The sequence below is a fragment of the Sapajus apella genome, unplaced genomic scaffold (genome assembly GCF_009761245.1).
Source record: "Sapajus apella isolate SASKATOON/1434 unplaced genomic scaffold, GSC_monkey_1.0 scaffold74, whole genome shotgun sequence".
Taxonomy (NCBI): domain Eukaryota; kingdom Metazoa; phylum Chordata; class Mammalia; order Primates; family Cebidae; genus Sapajus; species Sapajus apella.
In genome coordinates, this window is record NW_022437014.1 from 3467445 (window position 1) to 3483242 (window position 15798).

The 15798-nt window shown below is 43.3% G+C and overlaps 1 pseudogene; it reads right to left on the reverse strand.

Moving 5' to 3' along the window:
• Nucleotides 1–9546: 9546 nt before the first annotated feature.
• On the reverse strand, nt 9547–10284 carry LOC116532155 (annotated as a pseudogene).
• Nucleotides 10285–15798: the final 5514 nt, after the last annotated feature.

Below are 15798 nucleotides of genomic sequence, written 5' to 3' on the forward strand. Positions count from 1 at the left end.
GACTACAAATTCTGATCTCCTTTAAAGGTCATGAGAACTGTGAGAACTCCATTAGAGCTAAATGAGTTTTGAGGTAAGTGAAACTTTCTTGCAGTTTTCTGATTGATGACCTAGTAGTCTAAGTCACAGGTGAGAACATGGAATTCTTAGGGAGAAAAAAGATGCTAATAGAATTTTATTCCCAGTATCATGTTTCAGCTCTTATAAATAATTGTCAGGCAATATTTTCCTAGTTGTAAAATGAGGGACAATCGAAATGATCCTTCTCTCAAGAGTGATGAGTTATTAGGGTAACTGACAAAAGGTCAACTCCAATGAAGACATATGTATTGAATGTCTACTATGTATGAGCCAAGTACAGTCATTCCTCAGTAGCTGTGGGTGATTGGTTCTAGGACCCCCTATAGATGCCAAAATTTGTGAATGCTCAAGTCCCTTATATAGAATAGCACAGTGTAGGAACCGATGCATATCCTCCTGTATACTTTCAGTCACCTCTAGATTACTTATTAATATAATATCTGTATTATAAAACACAATGTAAATGCTATATAAATACTTGTTATACTGTATTGTTTAAGGAATAATGACAAAAAAAGGTCTGTACATGTTCAGTACAGATGTAAATATTATAGGCCTACCTACATTTTTTATCTGTGGCTGATTAACTCTGTAGTTGCAGGACCTATGGATACTGAGGGTTGACTGTACTCTTTCAGGGACAATAATAGACTGACACTTATAGGACTTACAGTATAGTAGGAAAAGTAGACAAATATGCAGTTGTAAAGTGTGAAAGAAGCCATAAGAAGGGCCTTGAAGGGTGCTATTATGGTATTTAGAGGGATGACCACCCCATCAGTTGGGGGTGAGGATGGGGATGTTTAGTTGCAGAAGCTGTTATAGAAAACGAGATACTGTCTTCATCTGCTTTATTTTGTTATGACTGAATACCACAGATGAGTAATTTGTAAAGAAAAAATATTTAGAATAAAAAACCCCAAATTTAAAAAATACGAGGAAAAAATAAAATTAAATTTAAAAAAGAAATTTATTTAGCTCATGGCTCTGGAGGCAGGGAAGTCCAAGAGTACAATACCAGCATTTGGTGAAGGCCTTCTTGCTGCATCATAACATGGCATAAAACATCACATGGTGAAAGGAAAGAGTGTGCACGTCAGCTCAGATCTTCCTCTTTCTCATTTTATAAAGCCTGAAGAGTCCCATCATGGGGACCTTGCTAATCATAATCACCTCCCAAAGCTCCATCTCCAACCAACATGAATTTGGGGAATAAGTTTCCAGCATATGAAATTTGGGGAGTACATTCAAACCATAGCAGATGCCTAAGCCAGGACTTGAAAGACAAATGGAAGGTGACTGAAAAGGGCAGTGGAGGTGGAATGCAGAAGAATATTCCAGGCAGAAAGAATCATGTACCCACTGACCCAGAGTCATGAAAGAGCTAGATGAACTGGAAAACAGAGTAAGCCAGGAATGATGAGCAAGTGTAGATTACTAGAAAAGTCAAACAATATAAAACAATAATCGTTGAGAGCCAGGCATGTTGGAGCATACCTCTAGTCCCAGCTACTTTAGAGGCTGAGGTGGGAGGACTGCTTGAGCCCAGGAGTTCAAGACCAGCCTGGGCAACTCAGCAAGACCCCATCTAAAAAGTCATCTAGATATAGCAGATGCCATGACATATTTAAAGGGTAGGCTTATATCCCTAGCAATAATCAGAGCTATCGTCTTCCTTAAATCAATTTGACTGGAAGCACTTTTATAACTCCTTCAGCATCTAAAATAGGGCCTTGCACATAACTGCCACTCAGTCCATATTATTGAATGAGGGCACTTCTAGGTATCTGTTTCACTCCATGACCTGTACTGATATCTTTATTCTTATGTTCCTACCAAGGGCTCATCCTCAGTCATTTTGCTGATTATGATGGAAAGGATATCACAAGGCTCAACCTGCTTTAAAACACTTCCTTCCTACATGGTTTTACATCCTTCCATAACAAAGGTAGGAACACTGTTATTGTGTGTGTATGTATGTACGTATGTAAGTGTGCATGTATTTTTTAAGACAGAGTTTTGCTCTTGTTGCCCAGGCTGAAGTGCAATGGCCCGATCTCAACTCATTGCAACCTCTCCCTCCCGGGTTCAAGCGATTCTCCTGCCTCAGCCTCCTAAGTAGCTGGATTACAGGCATGCACCACCATGTCCAGCTAATTTTGTATTTTTAGTAGAGACAAGGTTTCACCACGTCGGTCAGGCTGGTCTCGAACTCCTGACCTCAGGCGATCTACTCGCCTCAGCCTCCCAAAGTGCTGGGATTATAGGCATAAGCCACCACGCCCGGCCTATATGTGTATTTTTAAGTGTGTGCAGTGGTACGGCCAGGCTTCACTGGGTATAAATGAGGTCATAGTAACTTTTTAATGCTCCAAATATAACTTGAGCCCCCACTTACTTGATTGCTAGTCAAATATTTCCCAAATAGTCCCTATTGTCCTCCAAAGGATAGCTTATATCTGCTTACAATCTGTCCCCTACAGTAATCATTCCAAGCCAACAATGTTCCCTTCCTGCTAGTCTAGCAACACTGTGTTCACCCATATGCCCTGCCTGTTCTCCAAGTAGCTTGAAGGAATCTCACTGTTGCCTTGGTAAGGATGCTGTACCCTTTTGATATTGGCAGTGGCCTTGCCAAGGGCATGGTCTTCGATTCCTCTTCTCTCCACCATCCAGGTGCCAAGCTGAGCAGGAAAGAGGGGACATCCCCAGCTCTGAGCCATGCCTTTCACCTGGAACTTAGAGCACCACTGCTCTGTCTATCATCACAAAGCTTCCTCTTCAACCTCTCACTTCAATTTCCAATCCCCAAAGGTAACTACTCTCTACCTTCGCTTCCTCTTCTTCCTTTTTTCCTTTCCAAAATAAAACCGTAAAACACTTCAGAGATAAAGCTTGAGGTCAACCAGCACAGAACAGCACATAAGCAGATTAGAACATCTAACATTTGTGGTCAAGTTAACACTCTAAGAAGGTCCCCCAGGGGGTCGGATGTGGTGGTTCACGCTTGTAATCCCAGCACGTTGGGAAGCCGAGGTGGGTGGATCACCTGAGGTTGGGAGTTCACGACCAGCCTGACCAACATGGAGAAACCCTGACTCTACTATAAATACAAAATTGCCGGGGCATGGTGGCGCATGTCTGCAATCCCAGCTACTTGGGAGAATCACTTGAACCTGGGAGGTGGAGGTTGCGGTGAGCTGAGATCATGCCATTGTACTCTAGCCTGGGCAACAAGAGTGATATTCTGTCTCAGAATAAATAAAATAAAATAAAATAAAATACTATTAGCCAGGTGTGGTAGCAGGTGCCTATAATACCAGCTTTCCAGGAGACTGAGACAGGAGAATCACGTGAACCTGGCAGGCAGAGGTATAATACCATAATAAATAAATAAATAAATAAATGGTGAGGAAAAGTCTCCATTCTCCACATCTGGATACAAAAGAATCTGAAACTCCTTTTTTTTTTTTTTCCAGACGTGTCTCACTCTGTCTCCTAGGCTGGAGTGCAGTGGCCTGATCCTAGCTCACTGCAACCTCTGCCTTATGGGCTCAAGTGATTCTCCTGCCTCAGCCTCCTGAGTAGCTGGGATTACAGGCAGGTGCCACCACACCTGGCTAATTTTTTGTATTTTTAGTAGAAATGAGGTTTCACCATGTGGGCCAGGCTGGTCTTGAACTTCTGATCTCAAGTGATCCACCTGCCTTGGCCTTCCAAAGTGCTGGGATTACAGGCATGAACTGCCACACTCAGCCAGAATCTGCAACTCTGAAATGATAACTTCCTTACTTCTATCACCCAGGTTTCAAAAATCTTAAGGCCCAGGCCTAGTTAAAGCACTTTAGACACAAAGGAAATTCTGCTATCCAGAGGGAAAAAGGTAGCTCCTTTGCCAATAACCGAATAAGGTCCTAAGTATTTAGCAGATTGGTAAAGGCATGAAGGGTTTAAACTCTGAAGACCAGCCAAAGTCAGTGTATGAAATACCTGAGATTGGAAAACTCTAGGACTTTCATATGAATCTGGTAGAAAATGGGAAGAACAGAGGATGAGAGGGAAAGCTTCCAGGAAGAGATTCTAGACATAAATTATGTGCAAGACAAACTCTTGCACATAATTAGTTAAGCTATAAACTTTTGGACTTTCTAACATCACTCATAAGTTAATGTCACAACAAAGTCTGAAAACGTTGTTATAAATATGACTGACAAAGATTACAAACTTCAATAAATAAAGAGGTCCTATTCACAGACTGGAAAACATAGCAAGCTCCCATCAGAAAATTAGGCAGATTTATAAATTAACAAAAGAGGAAATGAAAACCAGAAAATGGTTAAGAGAATAGGATAAAGACTTCATCTGGTACAGTAGCAAAACACATGTAAAGTAAAGCAATAGTTGCATGCCACTTGTGCCAAAGTTTGTCCCTGATCAGAGAGGACCCCTAATAGCATGCTCATGAGAGTAGAATTTACTCTGTACATACTATGAAAACATTCAAGAATATTTTAGCAGGAGAGTAACATCTTATCAGCCACACCCCATATTTTTTTTAAGGAAAAGGAAGATTAATTAGTCAATGTGATATAGGATGAATTAAAGAAGGTGAGACTGCCTACCAGAACTGTAAGGATGAGGGAATATTTCTAGAAATGGTCTATGTAGACATACTGTTGAAGATCTAGCTTGGGATAATCCCATAAGAAAGGAATGAATTACATGCTGACTTCTTCCATTCATTATACTGTCTCTCACTAGACCTTGCTTTCTGATAAGCGATGCCATTATACCACAAGACTCTCTAAAATGATATCACACAAGAACAGCCAATAACTCATTTTCAAATTGAATAGATGTGTCCGTTTAAAGAAATTTCCTTTCACAAATATTAGGAGGCACGAGCATCAAGAATTAGAGGATTTCTGTTTTCAAAAAGTGCTTTTTGTTTTGTCCATGAAACATGAGGAACAATTTTTTTTCCTACCCTGTCTTAGGAACAATTTTATAACCCTCCTTCAAATGGCTATGCCATTCATTTTTAATGGTCCTGCTTCATTGCAAAGGCAGTCTAACAAAATAAGACTCCTTAAAGTTTGGCTTTCCCCTAAAGACAAAGAATTTTCTGATACATATTTTTTAGAATATTGCAACCTTTTCTTAGAAGATGCCTTCTCCTGAGTGAACATAAATATTGTTTCCCTCTTTCAAAGAAATAACCAAACAGCAATTCTGTTTAATTGGCAGTAACAGTGAGCAAAACCTTATTTTGCCTGTCCAGATTTCTTCTGTTTACTTTCTATGTTTTAACCGTGTTCCCCAGAGCTCAGTAAGACATGTGATGCAATGATGGTTTACCCTTTCCCCAACTAAGCCTTGCTGTCATCCTAGCCATCAGTTTACACAAGTGACTAAGAATGAATTAATTTTTAAAAATTACTTATGACTATTGCATGGAGGCCTTTTTCAGAACTCATCCAGGCAGAACTGTAGGTATGGATAAACAGAATATTTGGATTCTACTAACTTTCTCTTCCTCATTGTAGGTAGGTGCTTTGGGCCTTGCTGGTCCCAGCTGTCCTTAGCGATGTCCTTCACAGAGGGAAGGAAAAAAGTTGGTCTTCTTGATAGAGATCAGGGAAAGTATGTGTGTTTCAAGATGTGTAGCTAATAGCAGCATGTGGAAATGAAGGAAAGAAATAAGTATGGGACAGGACATTAGGAAAACTAGATTTGAGGCTCTGCCACTAATTAGACATGTGACCTCTAGCAACTGTTTCACTCTCACAGGGTCCAATTTTTTCTCATCTGTAATATGAGGAAATTTGTTACCAGTGACAAATCTGTACAAATCTGCAGCAAGTCAATTCTTGCCTCCTCAAAAGAAAGAATTAAACTGAGGGGCATACAGCAGAAGGAGAGGCCGAGGCAAGTTTTATTTATTTATCTATTTATTTATTTATTTATTAGAAGGGAACCTCGCTCTGTTGCCCAGGCTGGAGTGCAATGGCGTGATCTCGGCTCACTGCAACCTCCCCCTTCCGGGTTCAAGCGATTCTCCTGCCTCAGCCTCCCAAGTAGCTGGGATTACAGGTGCCCACCACCATGCCCAGCTAATTTTTGTATTTTCAGTAGAGACAGGGTTTCACCATGTTGGGTAGGGTGGTCTTGAACTCCTGACCTCAAGTGATCCGCCTGCCTCAGCCTCTCAAATTGCTGAAATTACAGGCGTGAGCCACTGCGCCCAGCCGAGGCAAGTTTTAGAACAGGACTGAAATTTATTAAAAAGCTTTAGACGAGGAAAAAAAAAGGAAGGAAAGTACACTTGAAAGAGGGCCAAGCAAGCGACCTGAAGGACAAGTGCCCGCTTTGACCTTTTGACTTAGGGTTTTCTGTGTATACTTACAGGGTGTTGCGTCCCTTCTCCCGATTCTTCCCTTGGGGTGTGCTGCCCGCATGCGCAGTGGCCTGCCAGGACTTCGGAAGGGAGCATGCGCAGTGTGTTTACTGGCGTTGTATACACGCGCACTCCAAGCGTTCCTCCTTTACCTGCCCAGTGTCCCTAGGAGGTCGTACTCCAGTTAAACTCCCCCGTTTTGCCTCTTAGTGCACATTGTGACCCCACTCACCCAGTTCCTGAGATATTATTGGAAAGCTGCTGATCACCAGTTTCAGGTTTTTTCCATCTTTTGGGGAACTGCTTATCCCTGGTGCTGGCTGCAACCAATTATTATTTTAGGGAGACAGTTAACAACCGCCTGATCATCACCTAATGGTCACCTGATATTCTTGATGGGGGGGTGAGAAGGGCACCGTCTCCTGCCCTGCTCATGTCAGCCTTACTACCTACTGTAACAAACTGAGCTAAGGCCATTTTTAGCTACAGCCTTTTACAATTGTTTTTCCAACCCCCAAATCAGCATCCATGATTACATAAAGTTTTTGGCCCTTTGGCCAGATGGGGACATCTGGCATACTGCTATCAGCACCAACCAACATGTAAGTAATCGAGGAAACCAAAGCTACTGAAGTAGCAGGAGTGTCCAGGGGACGGTGAGAGGGTGGATGTGGCCTACAGACTGCTTCCATGATCTCATGTGTTATCTCTTTTTTATACTTCCATATTTTCACAATTATCTGATTTTTGGGTTTTATATTATTTGATATTCTTTTTCCAACCCTGACCCCTTTCTTTCCTTTACGGTGTTTAAGGTTTAGTGTTCTTGCAAAAGAATTTTCAGAAGTTGGGGTCTGAAATAAATGTATTATAACTTAACTCTTGCTAACTGAAATATGTTCCCAGCCAACTTCACTCATCAGCTCACACTGGGCAAAGCCTCTGGAGCATGAGGTAGGAGGCGCTGTTTCTGCAGGAGTTCCTGTCACTGGAGTCCTAGGGCTAGGACCCTTACACATGTCATCTCAGCATGTGGACCTTGGTGTAAGGCAGAGGCTCTCAATATGCTTCTATGTCCATCTTCTGACCTGTCTTCTTGTTTCTTAAAAATGTGTTTCTATTTGGTCACATTGCACCTTGTTCTATTAACCAACATAGTGGCTACACATTCAATTGTATAAGAAACGTACTTTCTTTTCTCTCTATTCTGCCAGGTAACTGAAAATTAAGCTCAGGGTCTAGGTTCTGGGATGTTCACCTGTGCCAAGGAGTCAGAATGGAGAAGAGGGGCTGGGAGCATCTGTTTTATGTTGTCATCATTTATTCATCCTTGCATCTGCCAAAATTGTCAGTGTTCCTGTTATAGCTTTGATGGTTGATCAATGGATCACTGTTTTGTCTTCCTTGTTCCAAGCTCAAGGCGTTTTTAGGCCTGCTAGCCTTCTCTCAGTTACATTTGTAGTAACTTTTGAGTGATATAGTGACCTATAGAAAATGTGAGGCCCTCTGAGCGAGTGGAAACATTATGGAGCCATTCCCACTCTGTCATATTCAGGTGAGTTGGGGAGAACTGAAGGACCTAGCAGGCTTCCTAGGTTCTACCTTGGGACAGTGAATATGGAATATCTTAGCTGCCAGGGGTCAGGGAAGGGCTGAGTGGAATTAGGAAATACTGGTTAGGGAAGGGGAAGAAGGGACGGGAGGAAGGGGAAGAACTCTACATTAATAGCTCAAAATATTATTTGACTACATGAATATTAATGAGTCTATGTTTTGGGTGCCTGATTTTGGGTATAAGACAACAATAATAAACCTGTAAGCTATTAGACTTACTAATTCTAAGATAGGATATTGTTTCAAAAACTCCAATCCCGTTCATATCAATGGCAAAATTGGAAAGCAGTGATGTTGTCTGGTGCTTCTAGTTTTCTTTTTGTCTCTCTAGCGTTCTCTTTTTTAAAATTGTTTTCTCTTCCTCAGGTGTTATCTTGGTCCCTTCTGATCCAGGGTTAAAAATTCAGATACATTCATTCATATATAGAAATGTTTAAATTTTAGCCAGGCGTTGTGGCTGATGCCTCTAATCCCAGCAATTTGGGAGGCTGAGGTGGGTGGATTACCTAAAGTCAGCAGTTAGAGACCAGCCTGGCCAACATGGTGAAACCCTGTCTCCACTAAAAATACAAAAAGTAGCTGGGTATGGTGGCACGTGCCTGTAATCCCAGCTGCTTGGGAGTCTGAGGCAGAACTGCTTGAACCTGGGAGGTGGAGGTTGCAGTGAGCTGAGATGGTGTCACTGCCCTCCAGCCTGGGTGACAGAGTGAGACTTTGTCTAAAAAAAAAAAAAGAAAGAATTTTTAAAAAGGCAGCCCCAACATTTAAAATAAAAGAATGGATCATTATAGGTGGGATTGAAGATAATTGGAGTGTGCCTGTGATTTTTCTGGGAAGAGGATTTAAAAAAAAAGGAAAAAATGAAAAATAGAGATAATTGAAAGGGAGAGATTTTTATATTTTTCTCACTATTGAAGTAACCATAGCATAAAGGAGAGTAAAGGAAAGGAAAGGGTACTTTCTCTACTTTTCCTGGAAAGCTGGAACAAATCAGTTAAGGGAGAGACCGCTCAGAGAAGGGAGCAGCTCTGATACAGAAGAGCAGTGGTGTACAAGGGTACCTATCAGGCCATCGGGGCAGACCTGCAGGACAGCTGTCAGAAGGAGCCCGTCAGAGTCAGGTATTAAACAGGGCTGGTGCATGGAAGTGTTCAGACATGTTGAGACTGAAGCTTTCTCAAGTAAAGTCCAAAATGGTGAATAGGAAAGGACATTTTCTGTATATATGCTTGGCATGTGCTGTGGGTTTAAAGACACTGAGCCAAAATGGTTAGAGGTTCATGATGATGATGAGGGAAGTGGTCTCTTTGGTGTTCTTGAAAAATTCTTATCATGCAAGTGTGCTGTTTATTGCTTTTGAAATATAGTCCGAATTTATTTTCAAGGGTAGCTATTTGGCATATTCCTTAAATACCAAGCAATGTATTTATGTCTTAATGCCTTTCAGCTGTAACTTTTTTTTTTTTTTTTTTTTTTTTTTTTTCATCCAATGACTTCTGAACTTTTTACTGGCCTGCTGCTCCCCAAAGGGTCCCCTGCTTCTGCTGGCTTAATGTCTCAGAACTTTGGTGTCGTTCGTCTCAGACACCGCTTTGCCATCCATTATCCAGCTGGTGGTGGTCTTTTGGATGGTTTGCATGGAGCTGCTGCTGTCCAGGGCATCACCAAGATTGAAGTCCTCGCTATCTTCCAGCAGGTGGTGGTAGGTGGCGATCTCAGCCTCCAGCTTGACCTTGATGTTCAGCAGGGCCTGGTACTCCTGGGCCTGGCCCTGTCCCTCTGCCCGGGCTGTGCCAGCTCTGACTCCAGGTGCAGCAGGATCCCGTTGAGTTGCCCCATCTACAGGGCGTAGCGGGCTTCCACCTCCCTCAGGCTATTCCCCAAGCTGGTCTTCAGATTTCTCGTGGAGTCCAGGTTGATCTCCAAGGACTGGACTATATATCTCAGCTCCATGAACGTCATCTTGGTGGATTGTATGGTGACCATTGTGGTGCTCGCTTCAGTGTGCTGAGACCAGCACTTGTCCAGCTCCTCTCGGTTCTTCCGAGCCAGCTCGTCATATTGGGCCCAGATGTCTGCCATGATCTTGGCAAGGTCCTGTAATTTGGGGAAATGTCTACCTCCGCTGTCAACCCAGAGCTGGAAATCTGGGCTTGTAGGCATTTTAATTCCTCTTCGTGGTTCTTCCTCATGAAGAGCAGCTCTTCCTTTAGACAGAGTCTGGCTCTGTTGCCCAGGCTGGAGTACAGTGGTGCAATCTCGGCTCATTCCAATCTCTGCTTTCTGTGTTCAAGTGGTTCTCCTGCCTCAGCCTCCCAAGTAGAGTAGCTGGGACTACAGGCACGCACCACCACGCCCAGCTAATTTTTGTATTTTTAGTAGAGATAGGGTTTCACCATGTTGGCCAAGCTGGTGTTGAACTCCTGATCTCAAATAATCCACCCACCTCAGCCTCCCAAAGTACTGGGATTACAGGCATGAGCCACCACACACAACCTAACTTCTCTTTTAAAAAGTATTTTATTTTATAATTTTTTTTTTTTAATAGAGATGGAGTCTTACCATACTGCCCAGGCTGGTCTCAAACTCCTGGGCTAGAGAAAGCCTCCTGCCTTGGTCTTCTGAGTAACTGGAACCACAGGTGTACACCACCATGTCCAGCTAATTTTTGTATTTTTTGTAGAGACATTTGCCATGTTGCCCAGGTTAGTCTGGAATTCCTGGGGCTGGAGTGATCCACCTGCTTTGGCATCATAAAGCACTGGGATTGCAAGCATGAGCCACTGTGCCCAACCCAGATGTAACTTGTAATCACCTATATTTTCAGTGCAAAAGCTGTAAACAATGTTATCTCTAAGATCTTCCAACATGGTTGAGTCCTTTCATTCCACCTTTGGCCCAGCAGAATGGGCCAAGCCCAGCACACAAGGAATTATCTCAAATTTTCTCAGGCTACCTTTGTCCTGTCTGTGTTGCCCACATCTGGTTTAATGAGACTACATTTGGCTAGTCTCATTGCATCTGTATCTGTTTAGCCAACCCTCCAGCTGACTGACTGATCAGGATTCTGGGCTTTGGCACCATTCTCCTGCCTTTCTGATTTTAGATTTTCACTCTAGGCCAGATACTGGCTGCATGTTTCCAGACTTAGGACCTCCCTTTGGTATGTTATTGCACAGGTGTGAGGACCTCGATTAGGGCTAATTGGGCTGATGGCAGTCAGAAGTGGGAGTAGAGGCTGGGCGCGGTGGCACTTCGGGAGGCCAAGGCAGGAGGATCACCTGAGGTCAGGAGTTTGTTTTTTTTTTTTTTTTTTTGAGACGGAGTTTCGCTCTTGTTACCCAGGCTGGAGTGCAATGGCGCGATCTCGGCTCACCGCAACCTCCGCCTCCTGGGTTCAGGCAATTCTCCTGCCTCAGCCTCCTGAGTAGCTGGGATTACAGGCATGCGCCACCATGCCCAGATAATTTTTTGTATTTTTAGTAGAGACGGGGTTTCACCATGTTGACCAGGATGGTCTCGATCTCTTGACCTCGTGATCCACCCGCCTCGGCCTCCCAAAGTGCTGGGATTACAGGCTTGAGCCACCGCGCCCGGCCCGAGGTCAGGAGTTTGAAACAAGCCTGGCCAACATGGCAAAACCCCATCTCTACTAAGAATACAAAAATTCGCCAGGCGTGATGGTGTGCACCTGTAGTCCCAGCTACTTGGGAGGCTGAGGCAGGAGAATCGCTTGAACCCAGGAGGCAGACGTTGCAGTGAGTGCGAGATTGTGCCAGTGCACTCCAGCCTGGGCAATGCAAGACTGTCTCAAAAAAATAACAAATAAATAAATGAAATAAATAAAAGAAGTGGGAGAAGAATACAAAGAAAGATGTTTTAACTGTGCTCTAATTTTCCCCATTTGGGGGCCGGATGCAGTGGCTCATGCCTGTAGTCCCAGCACTTTGGGAGACTGAGGCGGGTGGATCACCTGATGTCAGAAGTATGAGACCAGCCTGGCCAACATGGTGAAATCTTGTCTCTACTAAAAATACCAAAATTGGGCTGGGCATGGTGGCTCACGCCTGTAATCCAAACACTTTGGAGGCCAAGGCGGGCAGATCACCTGAGGTTGGGAGTTCAAGACCAGCCTGACAAACATGGTGAAACCCCGTCTTAAAAAAACAACAACAAAAACAATACCAAAATTAGCCGGGCATGGTGGTGGAAACCTGTAGTTCTAGCTACTCGGACGGCTGAGGCGGGAGAATCGCTTCAACCTGGGAGGCAGATATTGCAGTGAGCTGAGATGGTGCCTCTGCACTCTAGTCTGGGTGACGGAGTGAGACTGCATCTCAAAAAAATCAATAAAAGAATAAAAATTAAATAAATAAATAAATAAATAAATAACAATTTTCTATGCTTCCATTCTTCTAGGTGACAAACCAGCAGAACACACCTTCAGAATCAGTTGTAATAGCCAAAGAGATTATTGGCTGATGGTTAGCAAAGCTTGCTTGGAAGACCTTTCTAAGGTGAAGGGATGATTGAGATGAGCTAGCTTCAGACCCAGGAGAAATGGATCCACTGAAACAAATGTACACATTATGCCTAGATTTGGATTTCGAAAAAATGACAGGAAAACAAACTAACCAGTCTGGTAGAAACAACTAGCCAAACACTTAAGAATTGCTGATGGGATGGTCCTTTCTGAGAAACACTTGAGCACAAAAGTTAATTAGAAAGACAGTTTCACAAATGCAGCCCAGTCTTGCAGAGAGCAGTCTTATCTTGTCCTAGCAAGGGGCAAATTGGCACAGTGAACAGAGTCTGAGCTTTGGAGTCAGAAAGGCCTGAATTGGAACCCCGGCCCCTTACACTTATGGCTTTGTACTCTTGTACAAATGATCAAATCTTCCTCAATCTCAGTTTTCTTCAAGCATAGAGTAGGGGATTATCTCATAGGTTATTGTATTGATTAAAGGCAATGTAATGATTAAAGTGGCTCAGGCTTGTAATCCCAGCACTTCGTGAGGCCAAGGTGGGTGGATCACTCCAGCCCAGGAATTCCAGACTAGCCTGAGCAACATGGCAAAACCCCATCTCTGCAAAAAATACAAAAATTACCTGGACATGGTGGTGCACACCTGTGCTTCCAGCTACTCAGAAGGCTAAAGCATTGCCTTTAAAAACTTTAATCACTTCACTTTATTATTTCAGTGAAAGAAGGTCAAATTCTAGTGACTGTCACAGTCACTATGAGGCTTATTATTTGGTTATGATGGATAATACACATATATTTCTGGATTCCAAAGCACAGCTCAGGATGCTTTGTGATTGCCAACACGTTCCACCAGAGGCCTGTTTCCAGATCTTCCTTATTTTTGCCAAGTAGAGATAAATCCCTAATGCTGATGGAAACTGTCACTTGTCACATTCTCGGCAGTCAGGCGTCTCCCTAATCTCTGTTTCTCTGCAGGCAGGGCTGTCAGGGAAGACAGATCAAGAGCTCAGACAAGGACTGCAGCTTTGGCCTCACTCCTGTGTCATTCAAAGAGATGTGCCAGATGCTTAGAGCCTGCTTGGAGGAAAAGGCTAAAGGAGCCCTGATAGTTTAATAGTAAAAGACCCCCATACACATTGATTTTAAGCAAAAGACTATAGGTTTGTATGATAAAATATTACCACTTAATTGTGGTCATGGCCAGAATTAATCGCAGTTTTAATAGCAGTGCTGCAATGTAAGTAAGGAGGGGGTCCTAGTAAAGCGCTCTGGACTTTATAATTTATCTCAGTGGAATGTGCAGAAAAACTTCTTGGTGTTATTGCTGACATGGAATCTCACATACTACATGGGTTCTCAATTCCTCATTTAATCCCCAAATTATTTCAAAATACGACTTTGTCTCCCATGAGTGACCATCAGATTGACAGTGATTTCATAAGATCAGACTGGAAATCAGCATAAGCTTTGTTTTCACTCCAATTCCTCGACTGTCTTGCAGTCAGTCTCATATGAACAGTTTGTTCATTCAGTGCCTCAATTGCCTCAAGTCAAGGGACAGAGAATATTAGGATCACTGTCACCACAGACATTATCATCATCGAGGAGCATTTGAAACTGCCGTTTTTAAATTATGACAGTAAGGGAAATCTGACGTAGTTAACTTCATCTTGCTTCTCACCTTCAAGTCAACCTTGATCATTCCTGAGCATAGGCCCAACTAACGCTGGGAAGAATTTAGTTTATGGTTTAACCTTTAAGTAAGGATAATAATAGCCCTTCCCAAAATTAAACTGCCTTTGAAAAACCAATGAAAGGTCACAAGGTTAGGATTTTGAGAGGGGTCTGTACTCTGCAAAGAGGGTGATGTTTCTAATCCCTTACTGGTCTGGGCTCTTGTGGCCAGAGGTCACAAGATTTGTGACCTTCCCAATTGCTCATATAGATCACATCACTATTGTAGAACCTAAGATGGGTGTTTTTGAGACTGAGTCCACCTGGACTAAACTGATCCTGTGGCCCAAACCCAAAGATGGACTCAGTGCATGAGGATCGTTTTCCACACCCTCATGATTTCATCCACAACCAATCAGCAGCACCATTCCCTAGCCTTCCGCCTACCAAATTGTCCATAAAAACCCCTGACCTCCAAGCCTTCAGGGAGACTGACTTGAGTGATAACTCCAGTTCTCCTGCATGGGCTGGCCTTGCGTCAGTTAAACTCTTTCTTTATGTAATGCCATGATCGCAGTCAATTGATTTTGCCTGTTCAGCAGGCAGGAGGAATTTGTAGGGCAATTACACATTTATCATAAACTCACTGCAAGGGTTATTGCCGAGTTTAAAATGAGGAAACTGAGGCAAGTATAAGAAAATTAAATGCCAATTTATTCAGCTCCTGGGCGAGGTTCTATGGTCCCGAGAAAGGGGCCAGAGAAGTCACACTGACTTCCTGGGGCGGGGATTTTTATGGCTAGGAGGAACGAGAAACAACTGGGTGCTCTGATTGGGTGCAGGGGAGCGGGATTGAGACGGAGTGGGCCGCTATTGGTTGGCGGGTTGCTGGGCAGGTTTTCTGGTGCAAGAGCCGGCCAGGGTTGCATTAGCCAGAGCCTTCCAAGGGAGCCATGTGACGGAGCTAGGTGTTGAGTGCAGAGTCTGGTGCAGGGTGCAGAGTCAGGTGCTGAGTGCAGAGGTGGGTGTGTCCGGCCTCCTGGCGAGGCAACCGGCCTTACATTCACCACTGCATGTTACCACATCAAAGAAAATGGGTAGAATAATTACCCATGAACAAAGACTGTTTAACCCACAGACATTTTCACAGAGCCCTCCAGATCCCTGTGCAAATCCTTTAACAGAACCTCGGTAGGATACAACATTACAACAGAGACAAATGATGTGGATAAAGGCGCAGGAGAGTTGGTAATATTCTAAATGTTAATTACAGTATATACATTTCTATCTCTTTAGCTTTAAGGTCTTTGTAAAAGGAAAGTGGGAAGGACTGCACTGTAGTTCAGTGGTGTGGTATAGTATGAAATACAAACAGTATCTTTGATCTTTGTCTGCAGTTCCTGACACGCTTGGAATTTCCTGAGTGATAGAAATGTCTGTTATTCATAGTGAGCCCCTTGGATAATGAGGAAGTTTATACTAATAAGGTGACTTAGAGCAGGGCCCCTAGCTAGCCTCAGGATGAGGCCAAGTCACCAGAAAGACC